Here is a 26,314-nt window from a genome sequence, read left to right as displayed (position 1 = left end):
CCACATTTCCTCCTACATAGGGCCTCTATAAATGCTATTCTCTTATCTGGAACACTTTTTTTTTTGTTCTCTGGAAACACCAGTTCAAATGTTATTTTCTCAAAGTTCCCTGAACACACTTCCTCAAAATAATTCAAGTATCTTTTTTGTATGTTTTTTTCTAAATAAGTCAAGTATCTTTAATTACATAGTCTTCTGAGACTATCGCTATATACTTTTTAAAAGCAGTTATCATAAAGCCAATTTTATATTTATTCGATTATATGAATAGTGTGTATTATCTACACTTGACTTAAAGGGTAGATACTATGTCTTGTTTTGCAAACCACTGATAAGTAGTAGGTGATTATAAAAATAAGAGACTGAGGTACTTTTTGGCTGGCCCGGTTTGTTCTGATTGTCCTAAATTAAGGAACCAAATAGACTTATATTATTTTTTGTTTATATCATCTTTTATTACAGCCTATGACTGTTCTTACATACATTAAATCATTACAGAATTCATATTTTAAGGCACTCAAGTCTCCCAAATTAAGGTACTCATTGTACTTTGTTCTCTAATTTCAAACATTAAAACATGAGAAGTAAAACTACAACTTCATATTAAATTTGAGGCTTAAATTTGTAGAATAAACTAAGTACTCTCAGAAACTCAAGTCGGAAATTAACAAGCTAGAGGTCGAACTAATAATCTTACCATGGTTTGATCATCACTTGGTTTATTCTTATTACTCATTTACCTTTTTTATTTATAAATTTAAACAGAATTAAAATTCTACTTTTAGATGGCACAATAGAGATATTAATGGAAGAGACAGATCCATACATGTGCTATGTCCCTGGACATTTATCTTGCTTTAAAGTGCTAATCTTTTGTGCCTTGAGCTTCTTACTGAGCAGTGAATGTTTATCCGTGCACAATCCATTTCTCTTGCTGCTGGGATTTTCTTTAGAGTCAGTGGTGCCATCATTGAACAATTTTGAATGTGCTTCGTTAGGTATCTTTGTTCTGCATGGAGTATTCTTAGAGATCACACTTTCATTTTTGGCTCCCATGGCTTCTCCCAAAGCTGTTAAAATTCCATCAGGTTGGTTTACCATAAACTTTGTATTTTCTTCAGTGTAGTACGTAGGTGGTTTTAAGCATTTCTCTGAGGTCCCTCAACACTGAGAACCACTTGCTTTTCTTTCTTATAGATTATGTGTTGAGTTTTGGCTGTGGCTAGAGTCCTATTCTGACCATCCCAAACTAAGTCAATTTTAATAAAAAGGTTAACAGCCCTAATATCTCCTATCAACGTGTGTCTATTTATTCAGTAACTCCGTAAGTTATCAGTAAGATAATTCCCTCTCCTGTGACATTTCCCTGAAGGTCTTCATTTACAATTATATCCAAGGTGACCAAATCAACAGCACAAAATAATGGATTTCCTCCATACAGTATTGAAATACTGTATCCCAGAGCTGCTGACAGCTTCTGCAATTTCTTTGGTTGCTACCACTCATTGCATTGGATGGCCATTGTCCATTGGTTTTCTCATTGTGACAGTACCCAGATCAAAGTCCTAAGCATGCATTTGGAAGCTCCAGAAGTGTTTCTTGGCTTGTATAAAGGCTCAGCTTAATTTTTAATTAAAATTTTGAGCATGATAAACCTAATTATTCTAATTTCCCATCCGTTAATAAAGTAAAGTAGCGTAGCTTTTTGTTAGCGATGGTCATTTAGAAAACAGTTATTTAAGGAAGTTTTATTATTTTGAGTTTGAGATCTAAATTTGGGAAAGGTTAAAATAAAAAGATTGTCAGAGGAAAAAGATACAAACATAAGCCACAGGTACCCAGATATAAGTTATAATACTCATTATGCAAAGAACAGTACACATAATATTTTAAAACACACACAAACACACACATGCACATATGCACTCAGCAATAAGTGACTATAAAATTAGGCACTTTCAACTTTTAAAAAAATCAATAATAGTTATCAAAGATACTTTACAAATATGTCAAAAAGTACAGAGAATTAAAAAACATTTATGATAAAAAGAAACTGTTACTTGGGCACAGAATAACTAGTATTTAACAAAGAGAAAGCTCAAATTCTACTTACTCCTTTTTTATTTGCATATCAGACATTTAACAATTTGCAGCAAAGGAGTCACAATACTTTTTACCCCTTGTGAATAAATCTTTTATATTTAGCCAGGTTTGTTAAATTTTAAGTACATTTAATTGCTGCCATCTCTCATTAATTTCACTTACTATAAATCAGGCACACAAAATTCCTTTCATTCATACTCTCTGCACTTACTGTTCATCTTCAACTATATTTCATTATTTACTGTTACATTTTGAAGCAACCACACCTGTCTTCCTTTGAAAGAAAATATTTCATTTTTATCTCTCTTTTTGTCCTAGATAAACAATAAATATCTATTGCTCTACATATATACTCTGATACCTTACACACATTTTTTTTACATTTCTTCAAAATCAACAGGTATGTAACATGACCCAAACACCTTTATATGTCGTCTTTAGTTGAAGATTACTCTATCATGGATTACATATGAGCACAGATTATATTTTATATGAATGTAATTTATCAATTAATTTTAGTGTAAGGTCTTACAGTTAACAAGAATCTTGAAATTACTAAAGTTGACATGTCTGTGTTTATCCTTACGGCTTGAACAAGGTAAAAACTTTATAAGAATGAATTTCTTTAAAAGGCTTTCTTTATTACAGTTTTTCTTATGTGAACACAATATTTTTTATAAATAATTTTTAGAAACAACATTTTGATTCATACATAAAGTAAATATGGAAATTTAGAATTAAAATCATAATAAAATTTTTAAAATTTTATTTTTTAAGATCTACTCTCATCAACTGTTGAGTATAAAGTACAGGATTTTTTGTTTTGTTTTGTTTTTTTTAATGATTTTTTATTATATTGTTAGTCACCATACAGTACATCCCCGGTTTCCAATGTAAGGCTCGATGATTCATTAGTTGTGTATAACACCCAGTGCACCATGCAATACGTGCCCTCCTTACTACCCATCACCGGTCTATCCCATTCCCCCCACTCCCCTCCCCTCTGAGGTCCTCAGTTTGTTTCTCATAGTCCATAGTCTCTCATGTTTCATTCCCCCTTCTGATTACCCCCCCTTTCTTTATCCCTTTCTTCCCCTACCGATCATCCTAGTTCTTAAGTACAGGATTGTTAACCACAGTCACCATGCTGTTCATTAAATTCTCAGAATTTATTCATCTTATAACTGGACATTTTTTCCCATTTGACAACCTTTGCCTCTTACCCTTGCCTCTGGTAACCACCAATCTGTGCTCTGTTTCTAGGAGATCTATTTATTTAGATTACACATATAAGTGAAATCATATAGTATATCTCTTTCTCTTTCTGGCTTATTTTACTTAATATAATGCTCTCAAAGGTCCATCCAGGTCCATCTGGTTGTCACAAATGGCAGGATATCCTTCTTTTTATGGCTGAATAGTATTCCATTATATACGTGTGTGTGTGTGTGTGTGTGTGTGTGTGTGTTGTGTATCACAAATTCTTTGTGCATCTACAGACACTTAGGTTGTTTTCATGTCTTGGCTATTGTAACAAATGCTACAATAAACATAGGAGTGCAGATATCTCTTTGAAATAGTAATTTACTTTCTTTTAAATATATACTGAGAAATGGGATTGCTAGACCATATGGCAATTCTATTTTTAATTTTTTGAGGAATATCTATACTGTTTTCCATAGTGGCTGTACACATAACATTCCTACCAACTCTGTACAAGTGTTCCCTATTCTCCATATCCTTACCAGCACTTGTTATCTCTTGTCTCTTTGATAGTAACTATCCTTAAAGGTGTGAGGTGATATTGTGGTTTTGATTTGCATTTTTCTGATGATTAATGAGGTTGAGCACCTTTACATGTATCTGCTGACCATTTGATTATCTTCAGGAAAATGTTTATTCTGGTTCTTTGCCCATTTTTAATCAAGTTACCTGATTTTTTTTGCCATTGAGTGTAATGATATTTTTACAGAAATAGAAAAAATAGTCCTAAAATTTGTGTAGTAACACAAAAGACCCCTAATAGTCAAAGCAATCCTGAGAATAAAGCTGGAGGCATCACATTTATTGATTCCAAACTATGTTACAAAGTTATAGTAATCACAAAAGTATGGTACTGGCATAAAAACAGACTTAGACCAACAGAACAGAATTAAGAACCTAGAAATAAACCCACGTATATATGGTTAACTGATCTTTGACTAATATTTGGCAATACTCAATGGATAAAAGATTGAGTCTAGGGGCGCCTGGGTGGCACAGTGGTTAAGCGTCTGCCTTCGGCTCAGGGTGTGATCCCGGCGTTCTGGGATCGAGCACCACGTCAGTCTCCTCCGCTGTGAGCCTGCTTCTTCCTCTCCCACTCCCCCTGCTTGTGTTCCCTCTCTCGCTGGCTGTCTCTGTCAAATAAATAAATAATATCTTTAAAAAAAAAAAAAGATTGAGTCTAGTCAATAAATGGTGTTGGGAAAACTGGATATTCACATGCAAAAAAAAAAAAAAGGAAAGAAAGAAACTGACCCATATCTTACACCACTCACAAAATTTATCTCAAAATGGATTAAAGACTTAAATTTAAGACCTGAAACCATAAAACTTGTAGAAGAAGACAAAGGAAAAAGCTCATCGATACTGTTCTCAGCAAGCATTTCATGGATCTGACAGCAAAAGCATGAGCAAGAAAAGCAAAACTAAACAAATGGGACTACATCAAACCAAAAACCTTCTCCATAGCAAAAGAAATGATAAATAGAATGAGAAGGCAACCTGTGTAATGGGAGAAAATATTTATGAACCTCATATCTGATAATGGGTTACTATCTAAGATACATAAAGAATTCTTACAGTTATTAGTCTTACACAAAGTAGAATATTATTTACACTGTGATAAAATTAGGAAGAAGACATAAAGAGTTGTTTTAAAACTCATATTAGTAACTCTTCTAAAAAGAGCCTCCTACTTGTCAAAAATATTAAATTAACTTTTGTTAGCATACATATATCCCTATATTCACAAATCATATTTTAAAAGACTCTTTAAATTATGTTTATATGTTTATATATAACAAAGACCAAGACTATTAGCTTAATTCACTAAAATTTAGAGTATTTGGGGGGGGGAGGGGTCAAGGGAGGGGAAGAATCTTAAGCAGGCTCCACACCCCGCATGGAGTCCAACATAGGACTTGATCCCACAACCCTGAGATCATGACCTGAGCCACAATCAAGATTGGATGTTTAACCAACTGAGCGACCCAGGTGACCTTAGAATATTTTTTTACAAAAAAATATTTACTTTCTAGCCTTTTACAGAACTGTTTAGGAAGGGGGGAAAAGCTTTATTTAGAAAAGTCAAAAAATGTAAACCATTGAAAGTTAAACATTTAAAAAAATTTCCTTATTTTTTTATTTTAAATTTATATAAATCCTAAAAATTGTATCAATTCAAATTTGAGTTCTAACAGATTGTAAGAGACCTTAAAATTTGATTCATTGAATGCTTGTTTTATGGAGCCTCGCAAATGAACAAATTTGTTCATATCAAAAGTTCCTCTAACTGTCACTACAATTCCAAATTGCCCTTATTGAAATTATGCCAGTTAGAGGGATTTGCATATTAGTTAGGATTGTAACATGAAACATGAAGAAAGCAGATTTTTAGTCTGGAAAGAACACAAATTTTAAAAAACTCCATGATAACTGCAATAGTCAGTAAGGACATAGTTGTGAAACCACATGTCTTCAGAACCTGGCCAAAGACTAGTAGCTCAAAGAAGCCTCTAGGCCTGGCAGAAGGAATGAAGTAAAATGTTTTCAGGAACATAAAGAGCATACTGAGGAATGTCCTTATAAGGTTTTGAAAAGGTAAATTGATGTAACATTTCTCCAAAGGACACTAGTGTGACACGTGTGACATGAGATTTTGAAACTGTCAGCTTCTAATCCACTTGAGAGGTCAGTTTTTCTGAACTCTGTCTCCTGTCCTTTGAATTTCAACTTAAAAACTAGGGGTCAGCAACTTACAGTGAACAGGCTAAACCCAGACCACCATCTGTTTGTACAAATAAAGTTTTATTGGAACACAGCCTCATGCATTTATCACATATTATCTATGGCTGTTTCCATGCTGCAGTACAGATTTGAGTTGCAGCAAAGACTGGCCCACAGAGCCTAAAATATTTACTATCTGGCCTTTTGCAGAAAGACATTTGCTGAACCTTGTTAAGAGACATAAAGCCTTATAGACAATAGACAAGGAGAGAGGATGGCTGGTGGCAAATGAATGCTGTGGAAGATCCACATATGTGAAAATGTATACAAATTTGACCAATGACCTGGAAGTCTGGGGGGACTCTTTTCTCAGGACAGAGAAGAAAACCAAATTTTGAGAACCCTGTGAAATCATTGGAGGTCAGATTAAAAATAAAACTTCATACTCATGGAGAGGCTGGCCCTCAGCCGAGGGAGACTCCAAGTATCTCAGATGTGCACACTACTATAGGGTTGAGCTTCTTGTTAGCATTACTGAGGGACTGGCCATATCTTGCTGGGTACTCTGCTTGCTAGGCTTCACCAGCCTGAGACCATGAGGGACACGCTACTGTTAGGTTAATTAGCTTGCTATAGCAAAGGAAAATGCAAACCATGAGGAACCATGAGGATTCTTAAAATGGGGAGTCAGGGAAGGTTATTTTATAGCATTTTGGATGCTGAAATAAGTGATAGAATGATATTCACAGGGATTGAATGGATTTTGTGAAATAAGGAGCCGCTGGAAGACGAATGGTCTTATCTTTAAAATATATGTCTCTATACAGTTGGCATCAGGGTAGTTGGTCTGTGTTTTAGCTTCGAATGTATGTGTCTAAATAAACTGATGTTAAAGGGCTTGGGCTTAGTTTACGTTGCGTGTCATGCTTGTATACAGTCTATCTGTTCTGTGAGTTCTCATACCACTTTGGAAACATGGTTTGTTTCAGGGTTCAGTATAAAACATGCACTGGAGTAATAAACACCACCGTCAGGTATATAGGAAAAAGATGTCATTGAGAATAAGTGCAACTTCTATTTGTACGCTTCTTAAATTGGTAGAGCTTAGTTTATATGTTTTATAAGATGCCCTTCCTCCCTTGGCCTATGAACAAACACTAATAAAAGTTGAGTGGAGTTACCAAACATTAAATGCTCCTGGTAAGATCTCTCCCTCTGTCTTACCCTCTGACATATCAGCATTATCCCACTACTGCTCTGCTTTAAACTCCAGGGAGAGTCTCCATGTTCCTTTTAGCCTGTCACCTCCAGAAGCCCAGGTCTCCCTAGGTATGTATTATGCTTCAGACTATGGAATGTGAGTTCATGATACTTGCCCATATGATCATTTCTTACAGCCTAAATGCATATTTTTCCTAGAGCCTTTATCGTCATCTGACACAATATGCATTTTACTTACTTCTTTTTAAAGTTGGTACCTCCCTGTTTTGGTAGGCAGAAGCTAGGGCACATGCCCTGTTCCCAAGATTTCTGTCTGTTGATTATTTAATCAAACACTAATATAAGTACAGCTGCGAAGGGATTTTATGGCTGTAATAAAGTCTCAAACCAGTTGACCTTAAGATAAAAGAGATTATTCCTCTATCCAGGTGGAATTGACTCAGTCAGGTAAGCCCTTTAAAAAGCAGAGTTTTCTCTGGCTGGTAGCAGAAAGAAAAGACAGAGATATTCAAATTGAGAGAAGAATTTAAAGCGTTATTGCTGCTTTTGGAGATGGAGTGGGTTATGTGCAAAGAGCAGCCACGAGGAGGTAAGTGTGATCCTTGGCTGATAGTAAAGAAATGAGGACCTCAGTCCTACAACTGCAAGATGAACTCTGCTAACAGCATGGATGATCTTGGAAGTAGATTATTCCCCAGAGAGTACAGATAAGAGCCTACCTCTGCCAACATCTTGTTTTTTCATCCTTGTGAGAAACTGAATAAAAGTCCCAGCCAATACCAGTCAGGCTTTTGGCCTGCAGAGCCAAAATAATAAATGGGTGATGTTTTTAGCTGTTATGAGAATAGAGATATTTTTCCCCATTTTGTTCATTGTTATATCATTAGTGCCTAGAACTGTGCCTGGAATATAAGAAACATTTTAGAAGTAATTCCGATTAACCTGCTAAACTAAACACTGTGAATAGTTTGAGACTATTTTAATCTATAGACTCACTCTAGATATTTAGCTGTAAATCCAGTTGAGTAAAGGATTAAGGATTAAATGTTTGAAGAGTCCATCTAAAAATCTTATATAATCTCTGGTAACATTTTAAAAAAATTACAAAAGGCATCAGTGATACACTTACAAGTGTTTAATTTTTTTTAAAGATGAATTGATTATCAGACACTGAATACTTGATTTAATGCATGTTTTAGTGAACTTTATGTGACACAAATTAATTTGCAATAGAGGCAGGAAACCTATCTCTAAGGTAATTAGTCATGGTCAAATCTTAATTATCTCCTTAAATAGGAAAACAGGCTTATCAAGATATCTACTATGGTATGCTTGAGTGGTACTCTCTTTTATTTGTTAATAACCCTTTCACTAAAATAAAACATTCTATGGTATAGATTTTAATACATGGACTTTGAAATAATGACACCCATTTCTGAACATCTCTAACCTCTATATTCCTTCCAGTCATACCACAAGTTGCTTTTATCTCTATACATGAGGAAAATGGGCCTTAGAGATATTACCTAACTAGCTTAAGGTCAGAAAAATTGAATTGGTAAACCTAACATTCCAGCCCAGGTGGATGCATAACTGAGGTTCCATATTTGTCCTATTCTGACAGTGTCAGTCAGTGATGTTTTGCTTATTAAATTCATCTGTAATTATTATGAATATATATGAGTTTATATCCATGTCTGAATATTTGCACAGTGTTTGTAACAGTTTTATTGAATATTAACAAGATGTGATTTTCATTTTCGTAGGTACTAATTTTATCCTGGAAACTTTGTTAGAAGACCTGGGTTGTATGAACTTTTGTCATGAGGGCAACACTCAAATCTCAAAACAAGTGCAAAAGTGAGTTAACTTTGATCAACAAATGGACGAAACAATCTTGAAGCAACCAATTATCAATTAACATTCTTTTACTTCCTCTGCTTCAATGCCCATTGGTTGAGAGTACATCATGTGCCTGGCATCGTATTCTATGCTGAATTCAGCGTGACATTTGTCCTTGGTATTTTGGGAGCTTTGAGAGAGAGATCTGAGGTGATATATTGTCAGAGAGCTGACGCTGAAAGATGAGTAGGGTTTAGTTAGCCTTAAAAGGGGCGTTGAGAGGGAAAAAGAGAGCAAAAGTGTGGGAATATTCTAGATAAGAGTAAGTAAATAAAAAGAACTGAAAATAAAGCAGAGTTTCTTGCCTTTTTTTTTTTTTTTTTTTTAAGAAACTGAAAGAAGTGCACTGTTGTTGGATGCTAGAGTCCATTATGTGAGAAAGGAGCACATGGAGGCAGACATTTAAAAAGGATGTTTATGCAGTGCCTTCTAGGTCACATTAATACAGTGGAAATTTATGCGGTGCTGCTGAAGGAAATGCAATGAGTAGGTTTTTTATTTGTTCATTCACTCATTCAACAGTATTCATTAAAGGCTTGCTTTGTGTGCTGTGTGCCAGGTGCTGGCTCATGGGTTAGGAGCTAGACTGCAGTGAATTTGTCATTGTCAGGGTCCTTTCCCTCATGGAGCTTATTATCTGGATTGATGGTTTTGAAAGGTCATTCTGCTGCAACATAAATAATAAAGTGTAGCAAGGAAAGACCAGATAGAAGGAGCTGGAGTAGGAAGCAAATAGGGATGATTGCCTGAGCTGAGGATTTAGGATCTAGCAACAAGGAAGTCGTTGGTGGCAGAAATGGGGATATATTGGATGGAGGAGGCATTTAGACCCCAACTTCTTTTTGTAAAGTTAGAATGAGATATAAGGCAGGTACTGTATATCTTTATCACTATATTTCCAGTCCTTGTCTACTAATTTAACCTTGACTCTCCATCATCATCTTTGCCAGATCATTGATGGCAAGCATTCTTGATTTTGGAGTGTGCCCAGCATCTGCTCACCCTATGGTTGGGGCTAAATTTGACGGTTTGGGGGTATTTTTTCCTGTTTTTTAAAATTTACAAATAAGTACTATTTTCTGAATAATGAATTCCCTAACTTTTTGGACATTTTTCTTTTCAGGATTATAGGGATATAGTCACATTCATTTAAAGACTGCATAGCATGTTAATGAGTGGTTAGAGAATCTCTCTTTCCCCTCAATATCTACTAATCTACTAAAAAATTTATAAGATGGTCACTTCCCAAATTAACAACCTACTTTAGGAACTATTTGTGCATTTATTTTTTTGTACTGTGCAATTTGTTCCTGTATAGATGGCTTTGCTCTATAATATTTCATTTGTAAATGCTGGCACTCAGTATTTAAAACAAAAAGTTCAAATTGTTATTTGAGCTTTCTTCCCTACCCTTGAAGGAGAAAGTAAATAAATTTGCTCCTTTTCTGTTTTTCTTAGTTTTTGAAGTTATATTAAGTTTACAAAGTGCATAGTTTTAAAATTATATTTTTGCTTTTAAAAAAGAAAATTATATTCAACAGTTTAATAATTTTCTAAATATTAAAGTTACAATATAATTATAACTTGCAAAACAGTTCATTCTTCCACCACATTCTTGAAATGAAAACATGGGCCCTTTATTCATACTCCCTGTTTTCAGGTCCTCATTCTTTTAGAAAAAATTGTGTTTGGATATTTGAAAGGTTACAACTTTATATTTAGATCTGACAGAAATTTCAGAATAAGTTCCACTCTTAAGCCTCTGACAATTTTACATATGTCTATGCATAATTTTTTATTAGTCATGTTATAGCTTATTTTAGTGCATTTGATGGAAGTCACGAGGTTGGGTCTGAATATATTTGTATTTAACTTTTCTTCTGCTAAAGTTTTATTTGTTTTAATTTGACTCTGTATTCTTCTGTGTAAAGTATTACACATTCAAATTTCAGTAGCAATATGTTTTAGATGATGTAGAAAAAGTTTGATAGTTTTGCAGAAAAAAGGTAGAACTATTTCTCTTAATTATTATACTTTAAAAGTTATTACTGTGTAAAATTTAAAGTGTGTGACAGAAACACTTGATATTTCTTAGACATCCTAAAGCCACTCTCATTTTCCAGTTTCAGAAACACTTTGTTTATGAAAAATTTCAACCTTATTTGTCCAGTCCATTTTTTCCAACTTCCTTTTCTTCTCTTTCTTAGCAATATACTTAGCACCACAGTTGCATAAATGGAAAATATAGTATAAATATCCTCAATCAAAACTTCCATTTTGTGCATTTCATTTTTGTGTCAGATAATTCAATATTTATAAGTGCTTAGAGTCTACGATAATTAATGGAAGCTAATAGGTACCTTAAAAGATCAAACGTTTCAAGTTACTAATAAAAACAGGCATTTAGAACTATTCCTATTTAAGTAAGCTCCCAACAGATTTGGGCTTCTCTATTCTAATTTTCATCTTTAACACCTTGAGGGCAAAGTTTGTGAAAGAATCTGAAGATTTACATTGGGAAATTGATGGATACATATAGATAGATACTAAAGGGTAGGAAGGAAAAAGGCTTTTCTTCTGGATAGTAGTTTCTATAACAGTGCATTTCATCTATTCCTCTAGTATTAGTTCTATGATAAAATCTCCCTTTTAGAAGGTTTCTATATAATTCAGCAGGCTTTCCTTATAATTTGCAAAAAGATGCCTTATAAATGAAACTTATAATTTATGCTTATGGTTTATGTCAAAGTCAAATATTTTTCTATTACTTTGAAGACTTTTAAGTATTAATTTTCAGTATTAAAATGTCTTATTTTCCCACTCAAAATCACTTCTGCTTTTAATATTCAAGCACATTAGGTAAGTGGCTATTCTCCAAAGAAATTAATAGCTATGGATTTAAAATTCTATTTCATTTTTTTTTTTTGCTTATAAAATTTTAACAGTATCCTTTTGGCTTTATGGATACAGACTATAAAATTGACTGATAAACAAGTTAAGAAGTTAATTTTACCTTTATGTGTAAAAACTTATAGGGAAAAATCAGGTTTCATCAGCTATTCAAAGAATGTATTACTCTTCTCCGTATTGCATACTCTTGAACATAGAGGGCGCTGTTACATTAACGAACACCACCATTCCGAGCAGAGATGTTTATAGCTCCTTTTAATGGCAAGACCATCAGCTCCAATGTGTTTCATGACTGCTATGTATTCATCATTTTGTCTTTCTCTCAGTAAATATCTTTTTCATAATGTTTTAATGAAGTTCTTTCCATAGGCTTTCATCTGAGATAAGTAAAGATGTGAATGTGAATGCATGGATATATTTATGGAAAGCATTAGCTCATATGTTAAATGCCTCATGAAGTTTCCTGACAGCACCACTCTTAATTTTTAACACATATAATAATATATCGTGACAAAAATCAGTCAACATGAGTCATTAGACATTAAATATTAAAAATTATGGAAAGACTGATATCTTGTTTTGACATTCTAGAAAAGCACACATTTTGTCACATTCATGCCGGGAAATGCAGACCAGTATATTTGGTCTAAGCGAAGCACAATATTTTTGGCAATACATAAAATAGCTCCAGTTAATTGTTATGTTGATCATTCCAAGAAAAAGAGGGTTGTTTAAAACATTGTGATTTTGAAATGCATTGATCTTTAAATTTTTATCTAGCTGGTTTGAAAATAGAGTCATCGATCAAAGAACAGGTAATATACATGTGGATGTTTTCTAAAGTGAGAACAATCAGAAGAGAGACACCATATTCTCCGTTTGGAATACTATTCACTTCTCTCCTTCAAGCTCTTAAGGTTTTACTCATTCTTACACTCTGACTTTACCTGTTACTACCTGCACTGCTGCTTTCCTATGGCAAAATACTCAGAGACTGGCCCAGCTTCTGGGAATGAGCCTTAGCAGACAGAATGTATTATTGAAATGTTTAGGCAATATAGCTATTGATTATCATCTGGCGTAACATATAATACATGGTAGGCCAAAAAAAAAAATGTAAACAGCACATGTATCAAGAGATTAAAATGTGTTTATATCTTTAGACACTCTAATCCCATTGTCTAGGATCTCTAATGTTCTGAGAGAGTAGAGATACCTTCATGCAAAAAAAATATATATATATATATATATATTTTAAATTGGGGAATTATCACAAATAATTAAGAATGGTATAGTATTCAATGTGATATTATAGAGATAATATATGTTATGTTATATTAATATATAATATATAATTATATTTGTATATAATAATAATTATATATTATATATGTATGAGCATATATATAGTGGTTAAAGCATAGATTCTGAAGCCTGAAAGCCCTGGTTCAGATTCTAACCCAATCACTCACCAAGAAAAAGGATAATCTCTCTGCCTCAGCTCACTCATGTAGAAAATGGGTATGAAAACAGTCTTTAAAAACTATTTTCATAGGATTTTTATGGGAATTAAATGATGTGGTCCCAGGTAGACTGTTTAAAAGTATATATAGACCATATTAAAAGCTTGCTATTGTTATTTTCATGGTTCTTCACATAAAAAGTGGTATTTTATAACAATATATTTGCGTTCATCAGTGCCTAAGTCTTAACCTCTTATGTGTATGCTCTGTAAAGGAAAGATATTACCCAAAGTAAACTTTAAAAAGATAAATTGGTGCATGCATGGTGGCTTTTGAGAGGGAGTAAAATGAAGATGTGGTGACCAGTTAAAAATATACTGCAGTATTGAAATGAGGTCATATTTGAATATTCAGTCACATCTCTGTCTGAGAAACATAGAGACATGAAAAGCATCCATCTATTATCATTTGGTCTTTTTGCTCTCTGTCATACTTTTATTATGATGTCTGCATATCATAAGATTTAATAGTGAGTTTTGTGGTATTTTTTGTGTCTTCTGATGGGAAGAGATGTAAATTCACAATTTAGAGATTCTGTGATTACAGAGTTAGCCTCTTACCTGTCACTGGAAAGGTTGCTTTTCATTATGGTTATGTGTGTGTGTGTGTGTGTGTGTGTGTGTGTGTGTGTGTGTGTGTGTATGTCATGAAATTTCAAAATATTCTGCTTATCTTTTACAACTCCCCCTTTACCTCGTGCTACTCAGCTGCCTGGTCTCTGTGCTGTCCTTTGGACACTAAACTTCTCTCATCCTAGGGTTTTATCTTTCCTGTCCCACATTTCCCACCTTGTCAGAGGACAGTGTCATTCATTCAGATCTGCTTAAATGTCACCTATTAGAGAGGGTTCCAGTAACTGCATCTCTTGAAGTATTGCCATCCCATCACTCCAATTTGTTAACTTTTTAATATTGCATTTATAATAAACACAAATTATGTTTCAATTTCAATTGTGGATGTCTGTCTTCTCTGCTAGAGTACAATTCCATTGAAGCATGAGCTTTGTCTGTTTGTTCACTTTTATGTCACTTGCCCCTAGAATATAGGACTAGTCAATTAATACATGTTAAGTGGCTGAATGATTATGACTGATAACTTTCTTTTAAATTCAGATGAAATTTCTGTGCAAAGAATTTGGATACTATGTGCATTGTAACTAGCTAAACTGGTATCTTGTACAGATAACATCAACCAAACGTACATACTTTAATAAGTTACAGTACTATTAATAACATTTTCCAGTATTTACAGACTATCTCTAAGGGGGGGATTGAGCTGGATATCATCACTGGATTATGGAGCAACTGGGAAGGGTCAGTGTAAGCGCCAAAATAAAAATAAAAATTAAAAATTGCTCTAAAAGCTAAACAATGATTTGTTCCTATTTTAAAGAAGATAGGTATACTTAGAAATAAAGGGGGAAATGACATTTTACCTGACCTAAATTTTAATTTATATACTGTTCCAATTATCTAATGACCAGACATTCCCTGAGTTGAAAGATAAGATAATTATATTTTGGATTATGCCACTACAATAAGACTTCTTATTTTGTCTTCCAGTTAAATTGTGTGAGCTGTGCAAACAAAGTGAAAAATGCTAATGCCCAAAAGGCTACTCCTGTATATTCATATTTTATGGTCTTTCTTTAGAATAAAGTAAGTGGTAAACATGTAGTATTTTCTCTCTGAGGGAATATGTCATAAATAACGAAGCCTTGGAGACTACCCTCTTAGGCTGAAGAGCCCTCTTGACTTTCTATTAGAGATAATAGTATCATAGAGAGTATCAGGTATAGAAATACAATTATAAACATTATTCCATTGATTTACCACATTCTCATATCAAAACAGGGCTTTTGTTTCTAAGTGTGATCTTTTTATTCCATTTCCCATGTAGAATCCTTGTTTCAATAACTAAAGCACTCTTCAGGGCTTGAAATGTTAAATAATTGAACAACTTTTAATGATGAATGAAAGTAAAGAAAACTTCAAGTCGGTAAATCTTCACAAATGCTTTCAAAGATCTGTGAAGAAAGTGCCACATGCTGTGATCTCTTTAAAGATAGGATGCTGAGGTTTGAAGAGATTGACTTTGGAACAAGACCACCCTCATTCAAATCTTGGCTTAACCACACACTAAGAGTGTAATCTTTGGCAAGTTACTCAACTCCTTCTGGTCTTAATTTCCTTATAAATAAGACTGGGATTAATAATAATACCCAGACATAGAGGTTATCTTAAGAATTAACTAAATAGAGCATCTGGCTCATTATAAGCATATGAAAGGTTTTGTTTTTGTTTTTGTTTTGAGAGAGAGAAAGTGGAGGTGGCAGAGGGAGAGAGAGAGAATCATAAGCGTGCCAAGCAGGTTCATGCTCAGCACAGAGACTGATGCTGGGCTCTATCTCATGATCCCGAGATCATGACCTGAGCTGAAATCAAGAGTCGGATGCTCAACTGACTGAGCCACCCAGGGGCTCCAGCATATGAAAAGTTTTTTTTTAAAAGTATTTAATATAGCTGTTTCATCTTAATAGAATTTGCCAATTATTTTGGGAATTTGAGGTTGTTTTGATCATTTATCTTAGCCAGTTAATTTGAAATATTTCTATATAATGGCTCACTCTGGTTTTCAGCAAAAAGAAAAAAGAAAAGAAAATAAATATTTCTATAGAATTCATTCCTTAAAATAAATATCTACATGAGCATCCCTAAGAGTCAATTTTTAAAGATTGTCCATGTTAGAGTCATAAGTTATCCATATTCTGCTGATGACTTCATAAGACATCCTGTCCTTCTTTACTCTTCAACATATTTCCGTAGTAATATTGACATGACCATTGTAAATATTTACTAACCATACTTCATGCCTAATAATGAGAGAAGTACTCGGAAGGAAGTGGTAGAGGACATAAAAATTGTTTTTTCCATGGTCATGGCCCCTTAAGGAATAGGAGAATTTTCAAAATACAATTTATTTTTCAGAAGTCAGACATAGGTTAATTCAGTTAACGTTATTAATGTTATATTTTATGATATTTATTCTCACTAATGAATTTTCAGATGTCCCAAACTTGAGACACTCCTTCTTGAAACTTAGTGAGCAGCCTCCTTGGGGAAAACTATCAATTTACAAGTGTTTTTTTGGGGGAGGAAATATTATGCTCTAATTGGAACTTTAATTGATGCCTTGATATTCATGCTTTGGTAAATGGCCTGCTGCCGAAAATAGAAAGGAATTTACATGAATGAAATTTGCATTATTTATGTTGGTTCTTCATAACATTTTATACTCTTTACTCTCTTGTTCTACCTCTCTCTTCCTCTCCCTCCTGAACACATTCTCTCACACACACAAACACACACACACATGTGCTCATCTGATATAAAGTATTCTGAACAGGACTCTAAATGGTCTATTCATTGAGAGATAAGCCATGTAAAAGTATATGGTCAGAAAAATTCAGCACTCTAGAATCATATTCAAACATGCAGCATGCTCAATGCTTGTATGATGTTTGTTGTGAATTAGCTGCAATTGACGACTAGATGCAAGTAGTATTTGTTAAAAGCTTCCCCCCTTTTATTTTATATCCGGTTCTGCTTTCCAAATTGGCTTCATATTATTGGCAATTTTTCTTTGAATAGCAGAACAAGAGTTAAAATCACAATATGCCTTTGCTATTGGTACTTTGCTACATGGTGTTTATTTTACGTCTTTCATACTGTGAGAAAAATCTGATGTATAACCATTAAGTTATTTGCCCCGAATACTTTAAGAATATCCTTCCTGGAGCATGTCCTTTTGTTTTACTTCCATTGGTCACTAGGTGCCTTCACTCTTCGCTCCTGGCAACACAAGTCCTACATTTATTTAGTGTTTTGGCTTTAGAAGGTGGATTAGATGCCTCAGTGTTATCAGAATTTTACTCATCAGGTTCACTGCCTCAAGTTTTTCTGTCAGGATTCCTCTAAAATATTTTTTTTTAAAGATTTTATTTATTTAATCGACAGAGATAGAGACAGCCAGCGAGAGAGGGAACACAAGCAGGGGGAGTGGGAGAGGAAGAAGCAGGCTCCCAGCAGAAGAGCCTGATGTGGGGCTTGATCCCAGATCGCCGGGATCACGCCCTGAGCCGAAGGCAGACGCTTAACCGCTGTGCCACCCAGGCGCCCCTCCTCTAAAATATTTTTAACAATTAAAAAAAGCAAAAAAATTGAAGGCAAAATAGTAAAAAGCTAAAGTTAACCTTATACAAATATGTTGCATGACTTTGCAAAAATTGAGTACGTTTAAAGATCATTGGTGGCAAAAGGAATCACTGAAAAAACAATGGGTGAGACTCAGAAAACACAAAGGCAGACTCGCATCCAATATTCAGACACAGACGAGTGAAGCCTTCCCTGTCATGGCTGAGGACTAGACACTACTGCCTGTGCCCTGACTCTGACCATTCTGACTTATGCGCTGGAGACCAGCACTGACACTGATGCAGGCACCGCTGCCCTTGAAAACCAAGCGATGCTGCCACCGTTGAAACCACTGCCAGAAAGGACTTCCTACAGCAATACTTTCTTGGGCTATGAGCTACAGATTCTAAGGCCAGGGCAGCTGTGTGTTTTGGCTAAGTCTAAGGCATATGTCTGTGCTCTAAATGCAAGTGATCAAAAAAATAAGTCTAGGCTTATCTCATTTCATGGTATTTCACTTTATTGCACTTTGCAGCTATTGCACTTCTTACAGATTGAAGGTTTGTGACAACCCTGCGCCAAGCAACTCTACTGGTGCCATTTTTCTAACAGCGCCTGCTCACTTCATGTCTCCGTGTCACATTTGGTAATTCGCACAGCATTTCAAACTTTTCATTCTTATTATGTTTGTCATGGTGATTGTGATCAGTAATCTTCGATGTTACTATTGCCGTTGTTTTGGGGTGGCACAAGTCATGCCCATATAAGAAGGCACACTTAATCGATAAATGTTGTGTATGTTTTGACTGCTCCACGGACAGGCTGTTCCCACATCTTTCTCCCTCTCCTGTAGCGTCCCTATTTCCTGAGACACAACAATATTGAAATTAGGCCAAGTAATAACCCTATAATGGCTGCTAAGTGTTCAAGTGAACAAGTCACGTGTCTCTTACTTTATATCATAAGCTAGAAATGACTATGCTTAGTAAGGAAGGCATGTTGAAAGCCAAGGTGGGCTGAAAGCTGGGCTTCTCGTGCCAAACAGTGAGCCAAGGTTGAATGCAAAGGAAAAGTTCCTGAAGGAAATAAAAAGAGCTACTCTAGTGAACACCTGAATGATAAGAAATTGAAACAGCTTTATTGCTGATATAGAGAAGGTTTGGCAGTTTAGATAAAGATCAAACCAGCCACAACATTCCCTTAAGGCAAAGCCTAACTCAGAGCAAGGCCCTAACTTTTCAATTTCATGAAGGTTGAGAGAGGTGAGGAAGCTGCAGAAAAGAAGCTTGAAGCTAGCAGAGGTGGGTTCATGAGGTTTAAGGAAAGAAGCTGTTTCCATAATATCAAGGTATGAGGTGAAGCAGCAAGTGCTGATGGACAAACAATAGCACATTATCCAGGAGATAATTAATAAGATAATTAATGAAGATGGCTACACTAAACAATAGATTTTCAGTGTAGATATAGTAGCCTTTTATTAAAAGAAGATATCATCTAGGAGTTTCATAGCCAAAGAGGAGAAGTTAATACCTGGCTTCAAAACCTGAAAGGGCAGGCTACTCTTGTTAGGGGCTAATGCAGCTGGTGATTTGAAGTTGAAGCCAATATTCATTGACCATTCTGAAAATCCTAGGGCCCTTAAGATGTATGCTTTACCTACTCTGCCTGTGCTCTATAAATGGAATAAGAAAGCCAGGATGATAACACATCTGTTAAAAACATGGTTTATTGACTATTTTAAGCCCACTGTTGAGACCTACTTCTTAGGAAAAAAAGATTCTTTTCAAAATATGACTGCTCATTGACAATGCACTCAAGAGTCCTGATGGAGTTATACAACAAGATTAATACTGTTTTCATGCCTGCTAACACAACATCCATTCTGAAGCCTTGAAAAGATCAAACAGTAATTTTAACATTCAAGTCTTTTTATTTAAGAACTACATTTTGAAGGCTAGAGCTGCCTTAGATAGTGATTCCTCTGATGCATCTGGGCAAAGTAAATTGAAAACTTTCTGGAAAGGATTCACAATTGTAGATGCCATTAAGGGCATTCATGATTCATAGGAAGAGGTCAAAATAACAACATGAACAGGAGTTTGGGAGAAGTTGATTCCAGCCTTCATGGATGACTTTGAGAGCTCAAGACCTCAGTGGGAAAAGTGACTGCAGATATGGTGGAAATAGCAATAGAACTGGAATAAGAACTGGAGCCTGAAGATGTGACTGAGTTGCTGCAATCTCATGGTAAAACGTTAATGGATGAGGAGTTGCTTTTTATGGCTGAGCAAAGAGAGTAGTTTCTTGTGAGGGAATCTACTAATGAAGATACTATGAAGATTGTTGAAATGACAGCAAAGGATTTAAAATGGCATGAAAACTTGGTTGGTAAAACAGTGGTAGGATTTGAGAGGATTGATGCCAATTTTTAAAGAAGTTCTACTATAGGTAAAATGTTATCAAACAACATTGCATGCTATAGAGAAAGCATTCTTGCAAGGGAGAGTCAATTGATGGAGCAAACGTCATTGTGTCTTATTTTATGAAATTGACACAACCACTCTAGCCTTCAGCAATCACCACCCTCATCAATTAGTGGCCGTCAAGATTGAGGCAAGATGCTATACCAGCAAAAAGATTATGACTCCCTGAAAGCTCAAATGGTGGTTAGCATTTTTTAGCAATAAAGTATTTTTAATTAAGGTATGTGCGTTGTTTTTTTTAGACATAATGCTATTGTACACTTAATAGACTACAGTATAGTGTAAACATAACTTTTATGTGCACTAGGAAACCCAAAAAAAATCATTTAACTTGCTTTATTGTGATATTCACCTTATTGCAGTGGTTGAACTAAACCTGCAATATCTCCCAGGTATGCCTGTATTTAGCATGTTCAACTTCTTGGTGATATTTCTCCCAAGATGGGTAAAGGATATCTAGTAATCAATATATAAGATACTACTTTCCCTCTCTGTTTATCTATCTTTTTGTAGAATTTTCGCCTTGAATCTGATTGACTCTGCAACTTGTTCTTTACCAATAAGATGTGATAGAAGTGAAGTAAAAAAAAAAATCATTATGGCTTCTACTTGAGTCTTCTGGACATTTACTTTTGAGTTGCTCACTTTAAAACCTATCTATCAGAACACCTAACTTTGGCTCAGGTCATGATCTTGAGGTCTTGGGATCAAGCCCTGCCTCAAGCCCCATATTAGGCTCCACATAGGACTCCACACTCAGCCAGGAGTCTGTGTGTCTTTCTTCCTCTCCCTCGGCCCCTCCCCTGCTCGCTCTCTCTCTCAAATACGTAAATAATAAAATCTTTTAAAATAAATAAACCTATCTATCATACAGTGCTAAGTCCAGAACACATGAGAGGCCATGTGTAGATGCTTTGATTGAAAGCCTCTGTTCAACTTCCAGTTGATAGTTTCAATCATCAGCCATGTGAGTAAGCTGTCTTAGATATCTAGCCCCGTCAAACTTTTAGGACTACTATAGTCTCAGCTAACACATGACTGTAACCCCTTGAGAGACCACAAGCAAGAGCTGGTCAACTGAACCTAGGAAGCCCACAACATCCAGAAAACCATGAAAACTCATAATACATTGTTGTTTAGACAATATATTTTGAGATAGTTATGCAGAATAGATATCACCAAAATAAGAGAGTTCCACAAATGTAGACGTTTACAGATTCTGGGTAGAAGGGATGGAGGGAGGGAGGGAGGGGAAGTTTAACTTCACTGTATTGCCAAATTTGCATTTCCCCCCCTTTTATTTAGTAGTGGGAATCTAGTTTGGTAAAGTTTGTTATTTCAAAGAAAAAATATGCAGCATGTATCAGTTCAGAATTGATCGCTTAGAATTGCCTATGTGATTTTGAGAAGACGACAGCAACACCTGGTGACCTGTATGACCAATTATATGTCTAGTTTCATGAGCAAGCTTGCTGAAAGTCTCCACACCAATTATTTGCTTTGAAATATGCTCAACTAATTAGTGCTTCTGTCAATATATGCCTTCAGAGCCATTCTGGAGACATGCGAACACCCACTTATCCATAGCGTGTGCCCACCAACTTGAGGATTTAGATATAACCATAACAATGAATTGTGGGATGAAGGCAGAGAGGGCAAGCTTGCTCACACTCACTATTTATTTATAAAAAATAAATGATGTAGTGGGAGAATTATTTGGCACTTTAACTAGTATGTCAAATTGAATGATTATGGGGTCACACAGTGAGATACTTACTTAAATAAATTAGCCGGTTTGTAATGAATCTTTGTTTTGGCATTACTGCTAGCCAGTTGTTGCAACAGGACAGTTATAACAATGAATATGTACAAGTGCATCATTTCCTAATGGCATGCTAAACTAGAATCAAAACAGGCATATATCAGCATGCATTAAAGTTGAATGGCAATTAAATAAGCACTGACACATTTTCCGATTTGCTTTCTCAAATTACTCAGTTTGTTAAAAAACAAGAGTTGGAAACAGTGCTAAGAATAAGGATTCAGAAGGTATCAATACTTATAAAGTTTATATGGATAGTTAATAAGAAACCTTATAGTCAAAAATATATATGAGATTACATTATTTTCAAGCTTTCCTAACATTTTTAATGAAATGTATATTTTTGAAATAGAAAAAATGGGATAATTGTTCCAGAAATAAAGAATACATCTTCATTGCTAACATAGGGAATATATTGTGACTGCAATTTAAAATAAAATGGCTAGTTAATGAAGTTTAACATGATTGACTCGTTATTTTGGGGAAGAACTTTGATATTGGCACGTAAAGTGTATAGTTTAATTTCTCTAAACTTATAAACATATTTGTATTCCACTTCTCCATCTAGTTATTGGTCCACGTCTTTCTGATGAGCATCCCCTCTTGGAACACTTTCTTCAGCTGGAACAACACTGTGTCTTTTAATCTCTTCTTCCCTACTTGTTGCTCCCCAACAGTCTGATTTGATATCTTCTTCCACATCTCTGAGCCTTCTAAAACTCAGGGTGCCATAGGAAAACATGCTAACCAATGTGGATGTTGGCTGCTTCCCCCTGGGAAAAACTGAAATTCATCTGCCACTACCTCAAACTCATAAGGGCTGACCGGAGCTGTGCCTGGCCTTCCCCATGCACAATATTTAATAGAGAAACTATTCATCTCAGAGGAAATGAGCTCACAAAAGAAAATAACATTTGCAGAGCATCTCTTTCAAAAGAAAAGGAAAAAGGAATCTTTCTCTATGTTTTCTTCTAGGAGTTGTACAGCCTCAGGTCTTACATTTAAGTCTAATCATTTTGAGTTAATTTGTGAGTAGTCAAAGGTAGGGTTCCAGTTTCATTCTTTTTTGTTGTTGTTCTTTAGATCCTCATATCTTATTTATTTTAAAACTGAAATTCTGTACCCTTTTACCAAACCCTCCCTATTTTCTCCATCCTGGCAACTACTTTTCTGCTCTCTGTTTATGAGTTTCATGGATTTTTTTAATTCCACAAATAAGTGATACCAAGCAGAATTTGTCTCTCTGTCTAGCTTATTTTACTTAGCAAAATAGGTCCATCCAAGTTCTTGCAAATGACAGGATGTTCTTCTTTTTTTAACACTGGATGATATTCTATTATATATATGTACCACATTTTTTTTTCCATTCATTGGTGCACATTTAGGTTGTTTCCATACTATGACTATTGTGAATAATGCTGCCAAGTACATGGGGGTACAGATAGCTTCTCAAGATAATGATTTTGTTTCCTTTGAATACCCAGAATTGATGTTGCTGGATCATATCATAGTTCTATTTTTAATTTCTTGAGGAACTTCCATATCGTTTTCCATTGTGGCTGTACCAGTTTACATTTCCACCCACAGGGTACAAGGGCTCACTTTTCTCCACGTACTTGCCAGCATTGATTATCTCTTGTCTTTTTAATAATAGACATTCTAACAGATGTGAGGTGATATCTCATTGTGGTTTTGATTTGTGTTTCCCTGATGATTGGTAATATTGAGCAACTTTTCATGTACCTGCTGGCCATTTGTATGTCTTTTGTGTTTTTTCCCTATTGAGGACCTGGACACTATACCAGTTACTAAGGAGGTAAAGATGAAAAATTAACACAGGCCCTATTCAAATAAAGTTTACCAGACAAGAAATCAGGCAGGTACAACAGAGGCACAGCATAACACAGCAGTTAAGAACCTGGGGTCTCTCATGCCACAATGCCCAGGCTGTGAATCTGTGTCTTCCTCTTACCAGATCAGTGAGTTGGGGCGTATGACTTAACCTTTCCATGCCTCAGTTTTCTTCTCTATAGAATGGGAATTATAATAGTAGTCCCTGTCTCAGAGATGTTTTGAGGATTTAAGCAAAACACTTAGACCAGTAATTAGCACATAATAAAAGTAAGCACTATGTAAGTATTTAATAAAATCTATAAATGCTAAAGATTAAGGGTATGGGAGCATAAAAGAGGTGTCTGACTGTCCTTATGGAATCCAGGAGACCCGAAGGTGGGTGGAAGTTGCCCAGCCAGACCTGAGAAAGGCCTTGATGTAAGAAGGGTTCAGACTCAGGTTCATTTAAGTAAGTGCCAGCGTCTCCTCCCCAGTCTTACAGTTTTACCACCATCATTTATTGAAGGGACTACCATTTTCCCATGTGTGCTCTTGTCACCCTTATCAAAGATTGGTTGACTGTATATGCATGGGTTTATTTCTAGGCTCTGTATTCTGTTCAGTTGGTCTATGTGTCTGTTTTTATGTCAGTACTATATCTGTTTTGATTACTATAGCTTTGTAATAGAGTTTGAAATTAGAAAGTGTGCAGCCTCCAGACGTCTTCTTTCTCAGAATTTCTTTCGTTATTTGGGGACTTTTGTAGGTCCATACAAATTTTAGGATTGTTATTTCTATTTCTGCCCAAAATGCCATTGGAATTATGATAGACATTGTACTGAATTTGTAGATGGATGTGTTAATTAACTTAATTATAATCATTTCACAATGTATACATATACCAAATTATCATGTACACTTTAAATATATGCAATTTTACTTGTCAATTATACCTCAATAAAGTAGAAAAAACACAAAAGTACACTGCATCACAATTTATATCAGGAGCAGAAACATCAATGCAAAAAGACCCACTTCACAGTAACTTAATAACCATACTAAGTTATATAAGGAAATATATTATTATAAAAAGATAAGAAAGAACCAAGTAAAATACTAGTTATGGAAAATGGAAGGGTTGAAACACAGAATTCAATACATGGAATTAGATACAGCAAGAGACAAATTAGAAAATTATAAAATCAGAATTAGAAATCAAATATAAGGGATATGAAGTATAAAAATGGAAATGTAATATGCAGATTATAGGAGTTTCAGAATGACTGGAGGATAAAAATGAGAAAAAATATTTTTAAAAAAACAGAGATAAATGTAATAAAAAATAAAATGAGAAAATGATAAGATACTTATTAAACAATAAGATACCTTATGCTATTGAAAAGGCTCATGCATCAGTAGAGGAGAGATAAGAAACACTGTGGTCCTTCAGATAGAGTGAAATTTAAAACATCAAAGACAGAAGATTATAAGGAAAAAGAGATTACAGATAAAAGAGCAAGACAAAGGAGATGAACAATAGCTTTAAACATGAATGAGAGATGATGGAATTGTATTTCTAAAGTTGAAGGGAAAAGAATTTAGAATTTTATTCCAGCAAATTACCACTTAAGTAGAGAGTATGAAAATAAATTCTTGGCTATATAGGGCTGCAGAACTCTGCTACCACAAAAACCACATTGAATACAGTTGTGCAAGAAGCATATAAGTAATAGTAGACACTGATTCAGCAGATATTTGAAAAAAGGAGCAGATACCTTAGTAAGATTTCTTACATTCTTAAAATATATATATATATATCTGTATTTATCTAGATCTATCTACATGAATATTTATTAGATCCTATCTACCTATCTGTTCATGGATCTATGTGTCTATCATAACTCAGTCTTAGAAATCTGTCTAATAGGGTGATGAAGTTGGGAGGAGATCAAGAATCTTAAGAATGTAAGAAACTATTTTTAGGCTGAAAATAAACATATCAAATTTTTAAGAGAAAAAATAAAAAGCAGTATAAAAAATCATGACAAACATACGATAAATTATTGTTATCTAAATATACTGACAAAAACAATGAATAGAAATGGACTAAACTCGGGGCGCCTGGGTGGCACAGCGGTTGGGCGCCTGCCTTCGGCTCAGGGCGTGATCCCGGCGTTACGGGATCGAGCCCCACATCAGGCTCTTCAGCTATGAGCCTGCTTCTTCCTCTCCCGCTCCCCCTGCTTGTGTTCCCTCTCTCGCTGGCTGTCTCTATCTCTGTCGAATAAATAAATAAAATCTTTAAAAAAAAAAAAAAAAAAGAAATGGACTAAA

At 34.9% G+C, this 26,314-nt stretch overlaps 1 pseudogene; it reads right to left on the bottom strand.

Annotated features, from left to right (window-relative positions):
- Nucleotides 1-831: 831 nt before the first annotated feature.
- On the bottom strand, nucleotides 832-2,321 carry LOC123787105 (ethanolamine-phosphate phospho-lyase pseudogene; annotated as a pseudogene).
- Nucleotides 2,322-26,314: the final 23,993 nt, after the last annotated feature.

This window comes from Ursus americanus, chromosome 17 (assembly GCF_024610735.1).
Source record: "Ursus americanus isolate L20-20 chromosome 17, mUrsAme1.1.p, whole genome shotgun sequence".
Classification (NCBI taxonomy): domain Eukaryota; kingdom Metazoa; phylum Chordata; class Mammalia; order Carnivora; family Ursidae; genus Ursus; species Ursus americanus.
This window is presented reverse-complemented; position numbering and strand designations above follow the sequence as displayed.